General features: G+C 33.4%; 1 long non-coding RNA gene across 1 annotated transcript in view; it reads left to right on the forward strand.

The window, feature by feature from the left end:
- Positions 1-15432: 15432 nt before the first annotated feature.
- The window catches only part of LOC144370589 (uncharacterized), a 334921-nt gene continuing 330852 nt past the window's right edge, over positions 15433-19501 (forward strand). The window contains exon 1 of the long non-coding RNA XR_013430503.1: positions 15433-15477. This is a non-coding gene — a long non-coding RNA (uncharacterized LOC144370589). The remainder of the gene's footprint in view (positions 15478-19501) is intronic.

Here is a 19501-nt window from a genome sequence, read left to right on the forward strand (position 1 = left end):
AATCTTTCCATTGTATTCCACTGACTGTGGTGAATGTAAGTCAACACATTTCCTCCTAGGTTCATTTAGAGTTACTAATTTTGAAATGTTGTAGGAAGTAATTAACTGAATTGCCTTTTTCATTTATCGATTCTGTAAGTACTCAAGAAGGAACTGGGTCATCTTGACAATGACAGGCCTATTTAATGCCATAAGGTGGGAATGAAAGGGCAGAAGCACAAACAGGAGGAGTAGGTATGTGGAAAACATCCCTTCCTGTTCAGAAGCATTTAAAAGAAGTTTGTAGAGAAGCAAATATTGGCTTCTTGACACCCAGAACATTATACCACATTCCTTTTTCAGTTAAGGCTGGGCCTGGAATGAACATTTAGTACCTGTTTTCAGAGAGACCTTCTCTGCCACTGGAATTATGAACTTAATAATCTAAAGACTGAAAATGGGCATTTTTTTCTTTCATTTTTTTTTAAATTCAATTTTGGTTTTGGTTTGAGAGGAAATAAACATTAAGATGTATCAAGAGTGTATTAGTCCTAATGATCAAATTTTGCTTTAGATTTATTGAAGCTTGAAAGTCCAAATATCCACTCTTCTATTTATTACCTACTTATTACCCTCTTTTGGTAATTTACCAACTTTTTGATCAAACTTTTCTTGTCAATAATTTAATGATTATAAAAACATTTGCCTTAAAAAGTCTGGTGACCAGAGATAATGTATATAATCTTTCTAATCTACCTTTTTAACCAATTTCTATACTTTCCTATAGAATCTTTAATTTTTGTTAAAAAAACAAACTTTTTTTCACTACTCTTTGATCAGTCTTATAATCTGTGCTTCCTTGAAATGTTTTATGTTTTCTTTGTCACTTTAGTCTTGCCCAAACTGAGCCCTAAGTCAAATTGAATACCCTCCTAAAACCTTCCCAGTCCGTGGTATCTGCTTTAGAACTCATTCTCTCTTCTGGGTTCAGACTTTGTCTTCTCTGTCTCACCTATTTGTAGTTATTAACTCTCTGGCATCACTTGTAATGCTGCTTTTATGTTAGTGCTTTATATTCATCTTTTCCTTTTCTTTCCAATAAGACTTTAAATACCTAGATGTCATGGGTATTGTATTTCTTCACGTTTCTCATGGCACCAAGCAGAGAATTATCCACTTGGACAGTCTCAAAGAGCAACCACATGAATATGAACTAAAATTATGATCCTTCCATGAGTGTTTAGTACAGAACTAACCTGTTGTAAATGTTTGATAAGTATTATTATAATTACTTCCATTCTAATTATAGGATATTTGAAGAATATAGTCTTTGTAGCAGCTTTACACAATTTCATATCCTGCAATAATTTCTGATGAAAATTAACAAAAACAGCCTACTGCAATCTGAATTGTGTCCTCATGATATTTATATATTGAAATCTGACCCATTATATCAGGATGGACTGTATTCAGAGACAAGATATTCAAAAAAGTGATGAAGACTAAGTGAATTCATTGGGTTGGGTCTTAATACAAGTGATTAAGACAAAATTAGAAAAGACCATATGAAGATATGGGGAGAGGTTGGCCTTCTCTATGCCAAGGAGAGAAGCCTTAGAAACCAATTTTGCTGACATCTGCTGGCCTTTCTATGGGTGAGAAAATGCATGTGTTGTTTAAGCTACCCAATCTATGGTACTTTGTTAGGGCAACCTAGCAAGCAAATACACCAATGTTAGAAGGACAGGTTTTACTGCATTTTTCATTAAACAACCTTTTATCCTTCGAATTTGGCCTTTTCATTTAGGTTCTGGGAGACACCAATAAGTATAGCTGTTGCTTAGTATAGTCTGTTGGAGAGTACAAAGATGCAGGTTAGTGTCCTGGATAAGAATGGATTCTATGCCAAAAATTTTGACTTTGAATGTCAGTTTGTCACCTCTTGTGTAAATTAATTGATTTCTTTTGCCTTGGTTTCTTCACCAATGAAATGGAAATAATAATCTCATTTTTCTCATAAGGATGTGGAAATTAAATGAGTTTAAACACACTAGTACTTTTAAGAGTTCTCAGTACCTAGGAACTAATAAATTATAGCTTTTATTTGTAAATTCTTACCTTTAACATATTATTTGAAGATATTTAACCTTAATAAATAGAATTTTAACAGCCCAGTCAAACAACATGTAGCACCAGAATTTAGGGTTCTGTGATTTATAAAACATATTTTTGTAGACATTGTGTTCTTTTACATCTTTATAATAAAGAGCTAAGTTATTTATCTCTTTATTATCTGCATATATACACATATGTATTTAAGTACTTATACATCTTTATTAAGCCAAGAAGAAGTGATCTCCTGTCAGAGGAAAAACACACATTCATATGCATTGTCAAGTTTCCTGGGGATCCCGAGTCCCTTTATTCAAATACTTCATTCAGTGGGTCTTGAACTATCTTGTAGAAAGAATGAGGCAAATTGGCTATGTAGTCCAGTGTTGATGAATGGCCTACAAATAGCTTCAATTGAATATTTTTCTTTTCATTATTGTATTTTCCTCTTAAATTAGTTCTATAAAGCCAAGGACACACTTTAATGGCATTTCCCTGATTTGAGATTATTGCTTTTATTGCATTTAGATTTTGTTCCCCAAGGGAGTTGCATAACCAACTGCCTTTGCACATTGTGAGCATCTAATCAGTTATAATATGCTAATAAGTTTTAATATGGTGTGGCTTTGTGTTTATGAGCTCAAACCTTATTGTAAATGTCAAAATAATTCAGATCTTAATATATCCCCTGTAGTGATACATTAATAAGGGCCATAGGAGCAAGTACTGTAGGTGGTTATTTCTTAATGGACAAGGATCATTTTGCTATTTGATTTGGAGATCAAAACCCAGAGAGACAATAAGTAGTCAGCATTTTAATTTCAGAATGTGATATTTGCCCTCCCCACAGCAAGGGAGAATTTCCCTTGAACAACCTCATTTATTAATTCTCTATGACAGCACCAAGGACATGATAGTTTTCTTTTTTTAAACTAATGATCATGAAATACATAAATAGATGTATCATATTCATCATTGTAGTTATGTATTATAGTTGCAAAAGTGATCTTTTCCTTCAATAGTCTATCACAACTGCTTTGTAGATAAGAAAATTGAGGTCAAATAGGTTGAGGGACTTTGGGCCATGACTGAGTCAAATCTAGAACACATTAATTTGAATTTGAATCCAAATCTAATTTTAACTGAGAGCTTTAGACTCTACTATTTCTAATAATGATTTGAGAAAAGGGGGATAATTGTTGGATTTTATTGCCTTTTAAAAATATTTGTTTTGGAAAATACATATTATAACAAGTTATATTCACAGAAAGACTCTGGAGCTGAAGCTTTTTTTTCTTTCCTGATGTGCCAGCAAACTCTTATTCCTTATTTCTGTTCCTTCAAGAACTGAATTCCAGAAGGTAGTCTATTGTTAATCTTCATTAAGATGGAGCTTAAAATACAGTTTAGCATGATATCCTCCAGGTTTACCTGTGTTATTGCAAATGAGGGAAATCCCCGTCCTTTTAAAAGCTGGATAGTATTTTGTGTGTACATATACACATTTGTTGATGCTTTCATCTATTGATGGACACTCATTGATTCTGTATCTTGCTTACTGTGAATAATATTCAGTGAACACCCGTGCAGATATTCTTTCAACATACTGATTTTCTTTCCTTCAGATATGTAACCAGAAGTCAGAATGTTGGGTCATATGATTGTTCTATTTTAATTTTTTGGGAAACCGCCTTATCATTTTCCAAAATAGCTGGAGTTCCCACTACCAGTGTACATTATCACTGACAAAGTCCCAGGTTTCTCTTTCTGTGATAATATTAGCTTGATTAGTCATCTCATATGTATATCAAAATCTCATATTATATCCCATAAGCACATACAATTATGATTTGTAGATTTAAAATTATATTAAAATGAAATTTAGCTGACAAACAGTTCAGAGGTGACAAAATTTCAAAAATATTTATATTTTATATCACTACCAGAAGGCAGCACAACTAAGCAATCTCTTTTGGTTCTTTAAACTTTGATTTTTTAATAAAATGAATATATTGGAAAGTATATTGGAGGATCATAGTATTGAACAGGCTAATAAAACCTCCTACTATATCATCCCTTGGGTCTTTTAGTGTATGTGTTTATACTGTGACTTAGTGATTCAAGGAACCATTGCTACCATAACAAAAGGATTTGAACAACTGTCTCTGTGACCACATCCATGATATCCTGGTTGAAGAAGCTTGTGTTGTTTTTGTGTATCTCCATTTCACCAGTGTTGTGAAGCTAATTTTGGGGGAAGCATCTTTTTTTTCTTTTTTTTATGTGGCATCATGCTTTCAGGAAATTTATGAATTAGGCTTGAGCAGGGAGGAAGAGCAGGAAGAAAAGATCGACATTAAACAGATACACTAGGTGGGAGGGAAAGGGAGAGAAAAGGGAAATTGCATGGTAATGGAGGGAGACCCTCATTGTTATACAAAATCACACATAAGAGGTTGCGAGGGGAACGAGGGGAATGGGTAAATAAACAAGGAGAGAAATGAAATACAGTAGATGGGGTAGAGAGAGAAGATGGGAGGGGAGGGGAGGGGGGATAGTAGAGGATAGGAAAGGTTGCAGAATACAACTGTTACTAATAGGGCATTATGTAAAAATGTGGATGTGTAACAGATGTGATTCTGCAATTTGTATTTGGGGTAAAAATGGGAGTTCATAACCCACTTGAATCAAATGTATGAAACATGATATGTCAAGAGCTTTTTAATGTTTTGAACAACCAATAAAAAAAAAAAGAAGAAGTACTGGTATTTTACAAATCATGGGGTCCTGGACTCTTGCCTCCCCATGCAATCCTTTTGGCCTCAGTATTCTATTATGTAAAATAGGTAAAACATGTTAAGCTAGATTTTGTGCCCTCTCCCCAAGCTCCTGAGTGATACTGAAGTAATATAACATGTGTCTAAGAAAGAATTAGCAAAAGAAATGCGAATTTTCCTTCACCCATAAGATTGACAGGAAATCTCCATGTTTTTCAGTAGCCTAACTTCAATATCAGAAGACTAATGTCTGATTCAGACTATACCTCCTCCCAAATATGTCAGTTTTTCTTAAGCCTGGAATGATTCAGCCACAATATGAACTTAGTCTTTCTGTCTCACAGTTGGTTTTAACATCTAGAATATACTTCATATGGTAGATATGAGGCCTTTTGATGGATGATTATTTCTGATATTTAGAAAACTGGTAGGCTGTCTCTTAAAGATTTGTAGCTGCTCTGATAGACAACGAATTTCAGATGCATTTTCTTATTGCTTAAGTTAAGCATGAGTATATATCAAAATGAAGTGCCAAGTGTTACAGAGTAAAAGGAAAGTGAGATTTTTCTCTTTGTGTGATCTCTAAAGATCTCAAATGAATTGTTTGCAAAACAAATTGATTAAATATAATTTATAACAACCTAAGTAAGATTTTTTAAAAATACAATAGAGACTTGGGAATTATTTGGAATTACCTAGAGAGGTTTTTAGTATTTTTAAGCTGAAGGTACAACCTTTTAGGGCAAGCAGACTACTATTGAATTTTTTTTTAATTGTTAATGATGTAAGACTGCTTTATTCAAGCCAGCAGATGACTTCTTTGTTAATAGTGCTGATACAGAATTAAGTTATGTGTGTTTTAAACCAATCCTCTATTCATTTATTTGAAATGAGCTTTCCTGACACTATTAATTATTTTCTGTGAGGAAAGATGAAGGGTCTGGAATATTAAGGATTTGGACAAAAAATGTAATGACATGATATTGACTGACTTGGACCTCTGCATTATCTTTCAAACTGAACTCCCATTTCTGAACATTGTAAAGGCTTATTTTGAAGGTAAAGAATACATAAAAGTTTGGAGGATCACAAAGCAAAAAATATTCTCTTTCCATTAGGCAATGCTTAGATTCCATTAAGGAAGATATTTTCTGATGATGTAAAGCACTATATACAACTAGCAGCCCAAAGGCAAACTTTATTTCTCTTACTTTGACTGCTTATCTTATTTGCAAAAATGTAATTGCTATTTTTCCCAATGTACAAAAATAGAAGTGATTATAATTTTTTTCTTCATTATTATTTTGATTTGAATGTTAGATATCCCACCGGTTTCCTGTGTTATTTCAGAAATATTCAGAGGTTAAATGATTAGATTCTGAGAGGTATAACCTAATCAGACCATCTTGGTTTGAATGGACTAACTAGGTAGTAGCTGTACACAAGTGGAGCATGGCTGGAAGAGGTGGGCCATTGAAGGTGTATCCTGGAAATGTACATCTTCTATTGCACCTTCTCTCCTTTCCCTTTCTTTTCTTACTGACTACCATGAATAAAGTGGTGCTTCTCCACCATGCGGTGCTGCTATGATGTTTAGCCTCAGCTAGAGCCCAGAGCAATGGTGTTGGCCCACCATGGACTAAACCTCTGAAACCATGAGCCCCCCAACTCTTTTCCTTCTCTAATTTTTTCTTGTTGAGGATTTTGGTCACAGTGATATAAAGCTGACTAACACAATTATTATAAAAGACTTTAAAACACAAATTTTTCCAACTGGCATTGAGAGCTCTCTCGACACTATTTACTCTGGTTTCCTTAGGTTAACTAGTCAACCAGATCACTGCCACCAGAGAAGCGTATTGTAGTGCTTTTATGGCAGCATGACACAATTCTTTTGGGAGAAGTAACTTATAGTTGTATAAAAGATAAGAGATCAGTAGAGAAAAAACTCCCTAAAAATATCATGTTAATCAAGTATATAGTACAAAAGGCACTAGATTAGTGTTAGAAACTTTGTTGACTTTGCAATTGAGAGGGAATTAAAAGTTGGTACATATCTTCTTTATGCATTGTTATGAGACTTGAAATCTATACTATTTTTAGTCTTTCAAAGTCATTCACTGCCTCAATTCAGAGACATTCTTTGTAGAGGCATTGTTCCTTAACAGCTAAACTTTGAAATATGTTTTTGTTGGGAAATGATATTATAGAGCATGTTGTGTTTAGTGTGTAAACTATTGAAGAATGTGTTCTGGTTCTTTATCTTCAGATCCATAGCAAATGTGGGTACCGATACACAAAATCCAAGCAATATATTAAATGCCTTTTCCTTTTAGTGGCAAGAAATTTGAGACTGAATTTAGATTTCAGAAATAATAAACAATAGCAGGAATATAATATTGAGAAATAAACGAATATCCCTTTATGAGTGTAATACTGCATGTATTATTTAGTTTCTTATTGCAAAATTTCTTCTGCCATGCAATGACTTTTTTTGGATGTAGCCTGAGATATTCCATCATGATTAAAGAACAAATACACAAATTCTCCCTCCCCCTGAATAACAAAAACCAATAAACAAATAAAACCTTATACTACTCCTGCTGGCTTGGTCCCTCTGTTGGCTTCCTGTTGCTTGCTTCCTGTTGTTCTTCCCCTAAGCAGACTGTAGGCAGGCTGACCATCTGCTGCTAGGTCACAGCTGCCTCTTCAAAATTATGATCTTGTTTTTCCGTACAATTTCTAAATGCCTGAATATTGCTATATGTTGCTTTTACCACCTGCTGAAAAGCTGACAAAACAGGTCTCTAGTTGGAAACTTTGGTTTTCAGTATTTTTCTAAGACACATAAATCTCACTGCTTATTTTCTAGGCATGTATAATATACCCAGAGTTTTTTCCTACAATCTTCTATATGCTAAACTCAAGTCCTCAAGTAAGTGCTTGAGAACATTCCCATATTATAGATCATATTAAGTCACACATCTATGGTACTAACTCTTTGTTCTGCCAATGAATGTGAAGTTCTTATAAATATATTTTTAAGTTTTATGTTTTCATTTATCAATATGAAGCTTGGACTCAGCACTTCTGAGTTACAATATGAACATAAGTTTTAAAAGCAGCCAGAAAAGCAATGGAGCATGAGAAGTCTTTGTGTGTATTAAAAGAATATTGCAGGGCAGATCTCCTGAGATAGTCTAACTCTGGAAAAGCTTGCATGGGTCTTTCATAAAAGCTCTCTTTGGTCAAAATCTCTAGGATCCTCAGGTTTCTGGGGAATAGGCTTTACTAATAATGTTGTATAGAAGAAAACCATAATTGTCTATTTTGAGATTTAACATTTTCTCATCTTGTACTTCACAAAATTCAAGGCTATAACACTAAATTTTTATTTGATAAAATCTGAGCTAAAATAGCCCAGAAACATTACATTCCAAAGATCTTTTATAGGAGTAGAGCTTAGAGACTCTAGAACAGCTACACTTGATAGAAATAGAATGACAGACTCCTAGGTAATTCTGAATATTTTAGTGATCACACACACATATACGTATATATGCATATATATATATATATATATATATATATATATATATATATATATGAAAAGAGACAGGTACATTGTAATTCTAACATACAGGATATATATATATATATATATATATATATATCTCACTCTCTCTATATATATATACACCATGTAATTTTAATAATGTTTTGTTTACTTTCATGTAGCTAAATAATTATTCAACATAGAATATAGAATTACAATCATTCAAGTGGTACATTACATTCTTTTCTTTGATAATTCAGTATATTTTATACTTACAGAATGTCTTAATTAATGTTAGGGATATTTTTAAGCACTCAAAAGCTTCATGTATCTAGTGGCTGCTGAACTGTATAGAGCAATTTGAGAGGATGACTATCTATCATATCCCTTATATGCTCCTTTCAAAAAAAAGGAAAAAAAAAAGAAAAGAAAAGAAACAAAAGAAGCTATCTCCAATGTATTTGACTGGGGATAGATGACTTTTGTGTGGTTGAATACCATGTCAGTAACAAAATTGTGTTTTCTTTGAAAACTTGGGAGCTATGTACTTGTGAGTTGTAAGATTTCCCTCTCCCAGTTAGGGTGATGAAAATGAGAATTACTTCAATCATCCCAGTAATTACTTTCAGAGGCACTATTTGGGTAATTAATGCCTCTGACAGGATTCAGGCTGTCAGACCATTTTAAGATCATGCATATCCTATGAGACTTGAAATATCTGACCAAATTTTAGGTTATTTACTTAGAGAATTCACTGTGAAAGGATCCAGGGATTTAGCTCATGGGTAGAGTATAAGCTTGGTATGAAGGAGGCCCTGGGTTCTATTATCAGCACTACCAAAACAAACAAGCAAAACAAAAACCACAGAGGGTTCACTGTAATAGAAATTGACTTGGTAGGGTGCATTTAAATCAGTTAAGGATCAAGCTTTTTTTGCAAAGGCAATTTGTAAATAACAAATTTAAATATAAAATGAAGAGAATGCAATAAGGAGTTAAATAAGGAGTAAAAAAATAAGGAGTAAAAGTAAACTTATTCTATGAAAAGAAAAATACTAAATTTAATGGCGAAATTCCCTTGGAAAACCACACAACTTAACATCTTATTTTTTCCAAGTAGCATGACCTCTTTAAAAGCTCTCATCTCATTTCCAAAAGGAAATAGAAAATCAATGAAAGCATCAACAAGTAAAGTAAGCCAGGTGCTTCAAAAAGGAAATAGAAAATCAATAAAACACCCAGCAAAGTAAGTTCTATGGTAACATTTGTAAAGGAAATTAATATACAGTAGAAGGAGAAAGTGTGTGTGTGTGTTTGTGTGTGTGTGTGTGTGTGCACATGTAGATAAAATTTAAAGAATGACTTAATGTTAAAAACATTACAGAAGAGTTAATCCCATAGAAAGTTCATGCTGTGTTGTTTTCTTGGTTTGCTTTTGAAGCAAAGGACTAGAATAAAGATTAATGAAGCATGATATAATTAGTTATTGGATATTTGATTGCAACTTAGATTGTATTTATCCCTACTGATCTTTCTCATTCTAATATTTTACTTGGATTGAGTTTTGATGAAAAACTAGGTATAAGAGAGCGAAATCTAAAAATTTCATTCTCATTGATCTTTCTACTATTCAGAACCATTCTGTCAAAATGTTACTTTTGGATATTTCTTCAGTTTAGCAACAGCATAAATCTTCCTACTCTTTCATCCACATAATTTTTAAATTTTTTTAAGTTGTTGATGGACCTTTATTTTATTTATATGCAGTGCTGAGAATTGAACTCAGTGTCTTGCACATGCTAGGCAAGTGATCTACCACTGAGCTACAACTCCAGCCCTCATCCACATATTTAAAGGACACAATGTCAGCTAGCTTTCCTAAGACTCCATATATTTATAGAATAAGGCTTAACTTATGAATAAGAATCTAATTCATTTAAAATAGCTTTTAATCTACATAATTTATAATGACTTTTAAATTACCTCTAGATATTATTAGATGGTAAAACCTTTAGGATTATGAAATTGCATTCTGAGTTTAATGTAGATAGTATTTTAGTTACTTTGATACTATAGGATGGGCAATAAAATTAATGTATCCTGAAAAGATTTTTTTAAGATTCTCATTTTAATGAGGAAAATGGAGAAATTAAGTTTTAAAGATGCATTCACCTTTTAAAATAAACTTTTCATTTTAGAATAGTTTTTATAGAAACATTTTGAGGTAATACAGAATTTCCATACCTTACACCCACTTCCCATATTATTATCATATTACTATGATAATTTGTAAGAATAAATGGACCAATAGTGACACATTATTCCTTTAAAAGTCTAAACTTTATTCAGATTTTCTTAGTTTTTATCTAATATTGTTTTTTTCTATTCCAATATTCCATTCAGGCACCACGTTACCTTAGTGGTTATATTTCCTCTTGGGCAGAACTGTTTCTTAGACTTTCCTTGTTGTTGATGACCTTTGACAGTTCTGAAGATTATTGGTCAGATATCCTATAGATTTTCCCTCAGTTGGGATTGTGTGGTGTTTTTCTCAGTTATAATGAGATTGTGAGTTAGGGAGAGGAAACCATAAAGTGCCATTTTCATCCCACTACATTGAGGGTATTTGCTATCCACATGAATAATCCTTGTTGATGTTAACTTTGATTACCTGGCTGAGAATAGTGTAGGGAAAGTTTCTTCCATGTAAAATTATTCTGTTCTTTCCCCCTTTTCACACTACTGTTTAGAAATCAGTCACAATGTGTATAGCCCACATTTACAGAGTGTGGGGAGTTCTGTTTCACTTCCTTGCAGGTGGGTTATCTACATAAATTGAAATTTTGCATTGGAAATTCATTGCTGTTTGTTTGTTTTCAACGCATGTACTTGTGAACATATATTTTGTACTTTGGGATATACTCTTACTCCGTGTTATTTACTTTATTTCTCAAATTATTTCAGCTTTGTCTGCTGTGTCCCTTTGACAGTCCATATCATTATGTGGGTGTGTGCTTTAAGGTTTTGAGCGTCTTACTTTCTGGCAGTACAAGATGCTCTAGCATTCTCTTACATATTTTCTACCCCAAGTCTAAAATCTGCAATTTTCCCAGAGAACACTCTTCCCTGTTAATTCAGAATGGTTATGGAAACCAAGATTTAGGGGCTTCATAGACTACTGGGTGCCACTGTTTCTAGGATTCTCTGTTGGCAGAACAGAAAATGTAGACATGTCCTTTATTTATTTTTTAATATCTGTTTTCCTGTAGGTTTAGGCTCTATGTTAGGCACAAAGACGGTATATTACTATTACTCTCTATTTGTGTGCTCCTTGTTTTAATGAGATGCTACTTACCATCTCTTTGTAGGAACCTTATTTTTTGGGTAGAGTCACAATTTGTCTGTTTGTTGTCTTAAATGGTGACAGACAGTCCTATTTGAAATAATGGCCATTTAACATACAAAGGATAATGACAGATATTCATATCTGTTTTTATAAATGCAAACACAAAAGCAAATTAGCCTAAACTGTGAGGTGAAGTTCAAGAATGGATAAATCATTTTAAACTAATAAACACTTCATAAAGTCAAATTTTTTCACCTTGAGAGTTTTCAGAAAACAAATTTTAATCTAACTCATGTTGTGCCATGTACAATTTTGCTTACTATGATATGGGGTTGCTGCTTTACCAAAGATAAATAATCATGCCTCTTTTTTCACAGCATACTTAAACTAGTCTATGAAGTATCATTCCTCACACTACGATAGTTATTTATTTAAATTGTTTCACAATTTTTTATCTTTGCTAAAAAAAAGAAAAGAAAAGAAAAGAAAAAGAAAAGTCAAAATCCTAGTGTCTTACTTCTGTGAGGCCAATTTGTATGTGTCTTTTCATTCTGACACCTAGGATGACGGAGTAGCTTCCATGCTAATAAAGTTCTGATGATGATGAAGGGATGGCATTCGTGCAAGACAGGCTGAGTTCACTGCAATCATATGTAAACCTTCTGCTTGGATGTAGAAAGTGTCATTTTGTGCTCTCATTCTCTGGCTATAGTCCATCTCATGAGTCAGAAAGGGCTATATACTCCTTCTGTAGGAGGCACATGAAAGTCATGTGAAAACTGATAGGGATATAGACACAAAACATGGAAAGTAGGCGAAGAGTTGAAAAAATTGTCCACCTCCCAAACTGTTTATATTTGGGATCATGTTTAGCTGTATATTTCTGGAAAACCTAAGGAAAAAAAGTGGCTCAAAATAAGATGGAAGGTAAGCCAAGGGTGATGACATAGCCTATAATCTCAGTAACTGGGGAGACTGGGGCAAGAAGATCCCAAGTTTGAGGCCAGCCTCAATAATTTAGTGAGACCTGGTTTCAAAATGAAAATGAAAAGGGCTGGGGATGTAGCTCATTTGTGTAGTACCCCTGGGTTCAATATCCAGTACTGCAAAGAGAAAAACAAATATCAAGGTAGAAGTTTATTTCTGTTTTGTTCACAAAAGTTCAGATAAGTGACTGATGGTCAGTATACTAATCGAGGACTGAAGCTCTGTTTACCTTGTCTCTCAGTTGTGTGGGACTCATGGTTTAAGACACTTCCAGGGACTAGTATGAAGGAAGAGGTTGAAAAGGATATGCACTTTTTTTTTTCCCTCAGAAGGATCTAGAAAACTGCTGAAAAACAATTTTATGTATCTTTCACTAGCCAGAATACAGCCATATCACTATATTTAAAAGTGCCAGATAGCATCATAAATACAGTCTTTATTCTTAGTGTCAATTTGTTTAGTTAAAATTTTTATTATTATGAAAGATGTAGAGAAAGAGTTGGCAAACTTTTTTGAATTAATCAGAGTCAGGAGAGTCAGTGACTTAGGGTAATCAAAAAAGACCAAATAATAAGCAAGAATATGTAAAAGAAATCCATAAAATAATAGTTCATAGTACAAAATGCAATGAAATAACAATAGACTTTTACAGAAGAGAGATATGCTTGGAAGATGGAAGTAACTATTTTTGAAGAAAATAGTTACAGATTAAGTTCTCAAAATGTTAAAGTTTGCTATTTTTTTTGTACTATTGTCAAAATAGTGATCCATTTTAGTAATCTTAAGTCAACTAAAAACTTCCCTGAACTTGTTTCAGTTTTTCTTAGCATACTTAATTTTTATTTGTTTTAAGAAGTTGATTTCCTCTGGTATTCTAATTAAATTAATAAGAAAGGATCTGTGAAATTCCTGAAGTAGGCTTAGCTCTTCAGGTATTTTCTAAATAAATTAATAGACTTGAAAATCAGAGAAGAGAGGAGAAGTTAGGTAGAAAACTGCATTATGTGCTCTGTATAGCTAGGGAATTTAAGGATGTACTACATGCCAAGACATTGATTAGGATGGTGACTATGAGTACACCTTCTAATAAAGGCAAGCAAATGTTGGTTTCAAAATAAAAGAAGCATATTAGAGCACACAGGAATTTTATACTGAGAATTTCATTTATAATGTTTTACTTGGCAGAATTTTTATGTGCATAGCTACATATATATGTTCCATGTCTATGAGACTTTTGCTTCAATACTTATTCCTCATCATTTATAAATGCTTTTAAACTCAGATCTTAGTATTTCTGAAGTGTTCGGGGATATCTTTAAAGTAAGTGTGTGTGTATGGGTGGTGTCTTGTGTATTTTAAATGGTGTTTGAGAATGTCATTTCTACTTACTTATTTTAAATAGAAGTATGATTACTAGGAGAACCAAAACAATCATCAGGTTAATTTTAAAAACCATTTATTTATTTTGTTCACCCTTTCTCTTTTAATTTTTTAAGTATTATTTTACTTTAGCATGTTATATGAATGCAAAAAAATCTAGAATTATCCATTTGGGACCTTTAGAATGGCAGCATCAAAGGAATCCAGGGAAATATATTCTATGAACATTTAATAACTCCACCATAATGACTTAGTGCATATTTCCACGCTTATACATTATGAAATACAGCATTGGGACCATAGTTGAAAAGGTTAAAATCATAAAAATTGAAAAATATATGATATTCAGAGATCTATATTACAGTTATGTGAGATACCTGGTTCTACATTGATAGAGCTGGGATGATTGGGATTATTTAAATATTGATACCTTAGTTTTTAATAAGGATAGTCTAAAAAGTGATTATTCAGTATTTGAGATGACCATATAATTTGTGTTTTTGACTTTTGTTGTATATTATTGGGGATTGAATCCAGGGCTTCACACATACTAGGCAAACACTCTCCCACTGATGTATGTACCCAGCCCAAGATGGCCATATAATTTTAAATGCTTTTAAAATTTTCAAGCTCAATTAGCAGCATATCAGTGTGTGAAATACTCTTAGTAAGCATTGTTATAAACTCATGGTCTGTGTTTCAAAAATAGCTTGAATGAATTCTTTTCAACTACAAGTGTTTCAACAGTTTTCTTTTTTGCTTCTCTGACAAAGGCCTTTGGAACTATCAGCCTCCCTCCACCTATTTTCTTTTAAAAGCTGTGATCAGGAAAATGAGAATTTCTCTGCTCCTTTGATTCTGTGGTTGATGGCAGCATTTATAAGGTATATAGCATGTAGGATTGTTCCAAATTCTTTCCTATAATATCCTTTTTTGCCAAATAGTTTGACTTTGCAAAAACATTGCATTATTGGAATGATGCCCAATATTAGTCTTTCCCCAACTTTAAATTGAGGAGGCAAATATGTGGAATAATGCTCAGGGCCATTTGCAGTTCAAAGTACTTTAGATCTTCCATCCAGCCCCACAGATTCTAAGCCTCTGCCACAGTTTCAGCAGCATACTCTGCTTTTTTGACAGCAGGAATAGCTCTTTGGCCCACTTTCTCTTCTAAACTTTAGTTAAACTTCAAACTCTTTTGCTTTTTTTCCTTTTTTTGCTAAAGCAAGTGATCACATGCTGAGTAAATAATCTATAGCCCATGATCTGCTATCCTGTCAGGCTTGTTAAACAGACTCTAAACCCCCAATGTGGGAAACCTGCCTGATGAGCATTCCCAGGTAGGTCTCCTAACTGCCTCCCCCACTGGTAGCCATCACCATCGCTTCCATACGTGCAGAACTCCCTCGCAGCACACTGACTATATTTGGAAGAACTAATTGGTGGTTCTGGTGTCTTTGTTAGGAAAAAGTGACACTTTTTGAAGTTAATAAAAATCTCTTCAGCTACAGCCTTTTATCAGATGTAACAAAACATTGTTTGAACAAATATGCTCTCAGTAGTAGTGACAGTTCGTTTCTGCTTTTCCTAGCCATCAACATCTTAGGAGAGAAAATAGTAGGAGAAGTTCCTTAAAGGCATAAAATTAGTTTCTGAATATGACAGTTTTTGATAGAAATTTCTTTTCAAATCAATAACCCAATTAATTTAGGTTCCCATTGGATCTTATTAGCATTTTTATAATGCATACTTAATATCTTTTTCAATTTTTCTTAAGCAACCATGAATATATATTGTGATTCTGTTCAAATATTTTTCATTATACCATTGACTCTTTTGGAGGGAAGAAGTATATTTATGGAAGATCACAATTAAGAAAGTGATTTTTGTTATTCAGGTTTTACATCCACATAACTAAAAGAGTTTCTCTTTTGTGCTTATTAATAGAATTTTCTGGAAAGGCAGTGGGGGATGGTGGGGGGAAAATGAAGTATCATACTTTTGGGAAATATTTTATCTGAACTCTAGTACAAGTAGGCTATAAAAATTTGTTGCTCACCATTTGTAAATGTTAGTATATGTGTATACTTTTTCAGTGAAAAACACCATGTATTGCAGACAGTGTAACATCAAGCAGTGGCAGAAGTCACTTATTTCTCTCCTTCTCTGATATTAGTCGTCTATTCTCCAGTCACCTGGGTAACACAAACCTAATCAAAATAGATCGTACCTTTAATCCTTTTTTAAAAAAGGAACTTGGATGCTACTTTTGATTATATTACAATGCTTTTCTGTTATGTATGATTTTGACAACATGGGAAGATGTGTCAGGTCTCCTTATATAAATCTATCTGCTATGCTATTTTCCAGGAGTTTAAATTTCACTTTTTTAAATTTACATTTTTTAAAATGGTAGTAGGAAATATTAAGTGGTCTTATTATTTTGTTTTGTTTTTAGCTTAAAGAACTTCGAAATCCTATTCATCAGATTTTCAGCGTATAATCAGAAGTGATACATGAGACCAATGAGTGTGAAACTGCTATTTTAGTAGTATATATATTAATCTGGTAAAGTTAATAAGTATAAAGATTGATGTCCATCTGTCTTATGAGAGGCAATATTTTTAAAATATGTATACTAATAAAGTGTGTTAGTGTTAAAACCTCACCTTTTTCTTTGTTTGCATAAATATGTCAAAACAAGTATTAAATGAAATAATGTACAGTGTTCAGTTGATTAGAGAACAGTAACTCAACCTGACACTTGATTTTAATGGTCAAAATTTCAATTTATTACCTTTTTATAATCTCAGTAAAATTTGCTAATCTTCGCAAGTCTTCTGAGTATTCCATATAATAGAAATGATTTGTTTTGAAGTGTTAAGTATAAGAGTACATCATGATGAATTGTTATGGTTAGGATATGAAGTGTCCCCAAAAGCTATTGTTACTGCAGGAACAGTCAGAGATGGAAAGATCGGATTATGAAAATTCTAACCTAATCAGTCTGCCCTAGCTTGAATGAATTTACTGGGTGGTAAATGGCTAGAGGAGGTAGGTCACTGGGGCCATGCACTGGAAAGGAATCTCTTCCTTGTGCCCAGCTCCTTCTGGACCTGCCATGTCCCCCACTGGGCCCTTCCACCATGATATGCCATCTCACCTTGAGCTCAGGACAATGGCGTCAACTGTCTCTAAACTAAGACCTCTGAAACTGTGGAGGGAAATAAACTTTCCCTCCTTTTAAATTGTTCTTGTCAGATATTTTGGTCACAACAATACAAAATCTGACTAAAACATGTACCCTATGTAAGATCTTTGTGACTATGAAATTTTTCTCAAAGAATTAAGGTTTTAAAATACTCTATTTCATTTTTGTTCTGTTCAGACTAAATACCAAAACATATATTAAGTTAGAATTACATATAGATGCTTACGATTGGGAATTTAAGTCTTATTGGGTTTCTGGTTAACTTTTTCTCTGCTGTGACCAAAAGACCTGCCAAAACCATTAGAGTAGGAAAAGTTTATTTGAGGATCATAGTTTTAGAGGTCTCAGTCCGTAGATAACTGGCTCCATTTCTCAGAGCCTGAGGTAAGGCTGGACATCATTGCAGAAGTATGTGACAGAGGAAAGCAGCAGGGGATAAGGGATCTAGCAAGCAGAGAGTTCACTCAGCTCAACAAGGACAAAATATAAACTCCAAAAGCATGCCTGAGAGACCCACCTCCTCCAGTCATATCCTACCTGCCTACAATTACCACAAAGCTAATCCCTACCAGGGGATTAATGCACCTTTAGATTAAACATTTTATAACCCAGTCATTTGATGTCTAGACTTTCTGCATTTTTGTCTCACACATGAGCTTTTGGGGGCACAAAACATTGGGGTTAAAATAGGGTTTGGCAATTTTTTTTTGTAAAGTTTCAGAAAAAATATTGTACACTGCAGGCCACATGGTCTCTGCTCCACCTCCTTTGCTGCAGTAGTGAGAGAATTGCTATTGACAATGTATGAATGAACTGGCATGGATGCATTTAATAAAACTTTACTTACACAAACAAGATGTAACTGGATTTGGTTTATGGGATATAGTTTGCCAACCCTTAAATTAAAATATACTTTGAGAACCTAAGCACATACATTAAATGTAAATGTTTATGTGGTTTTTTTTTGAAAAGATATTGTTTCCAAAACTGAAATGTCTTAGCAGTTGAAAAGATAGAAGTTGCTTACTCCTAAACTCCATTTTTAGGAAATAGATTGTATTTATATCTCTTTTCTCACAAATAGGGTTCTGGTGGTAATTAAAATTGAAAGCTGTGCTAGTGCATCAGAGTTTCCCCATATCAGTGTTTAATTCTTTTTCTTCTCATGGTGGATGTGGAAGAGAATATTATTTGTATAACACACTTAAAAATGTGAATGAAGCTGCTCATAAATGATGGAAACAAAACTCCAAATTGTTAGATTCCTTCCACTGTTCCCAGGATGCTTAGAAGGATGTAAATCACTCTCCTGAACACCATAGTTAAAAGTTTTGCCTTAGATGGAGTAACTTGAGAATTTTTTAAAGTAGAGGATGGAAACAGGAAAACAAACGAACAAAAACAAGAACAACAACAAAATCCTAAAAGGGAAACTAGAGATTTGACTTTAAAAAAAAAATTTTTTAGTTGTAGGTAGACACAGTATCTTTATTTTTATTTATTTATTTTTTATTTAATGCTGAGGATATAACCCAGGGCCTGACACATGCGAGGCAAACCCTCTACCACTGAATTAAAACCCCCTGACTATATTTTTTCAGTTCAGAGAATTCTTGCTCTATTCCTACTTGTCATCAATTCATTTGTCAGTCCCCTCCTTCCCTCCCTCCCTTCGTTCCTTCCATCTGCCAGTTCTTTGAAGACTTGAGTTCCCTCAACTTCCCAAGAAAATGAAAGTTAAAAACATTCTCCAGGAATTGCTATAGTCTCCTGAGAGGACACAGTATGCTATCTTGGTGAATGCAGTAGACCTAATTTGAGAGATCAAGGTTGTTATTCAAACTCTGCCTTCAGTGTTTTGGTGACTTTAGACAATTCATTTAAACCCATGAGTTATTCATGTCCATTTTTATAGAGAAACTTGGAAAAACAACATGTTTTCTGAGGTTTTATTCAAGATTAATATTTTCATATTATATCCATGTTTTAAAATCTGAGATAAGGCTCTTTTTCTGGAGTATTCCCTGTCCTGTGAGACTTTTCCCTTTGTAAATTGTTATTTATAAAATAACAATAGCAATGATCTCAGCTATTTCTAGAAAGAAATAGCTGAGATCATTGCTCACTTTCTTCTAGAAATATGTAAAAACATT

This window comes from Ictidomys tridecemlineatus, chromosome 14 (genome assembly GCF_052094955.1).
Source record: "Ictidomys tridecemlineatus isolate mIctTri1 chromosome 14, mIctTri1.hap1, whole genome shotgun sequence".
In the NCBI taxonomy this organism is placed as follows: Eukaryota; Metazoa; Chordata; class Mammalia; order Rodentia; family Sciuridae; genus Ictidomys; species Ictidomys tridecemlineatus.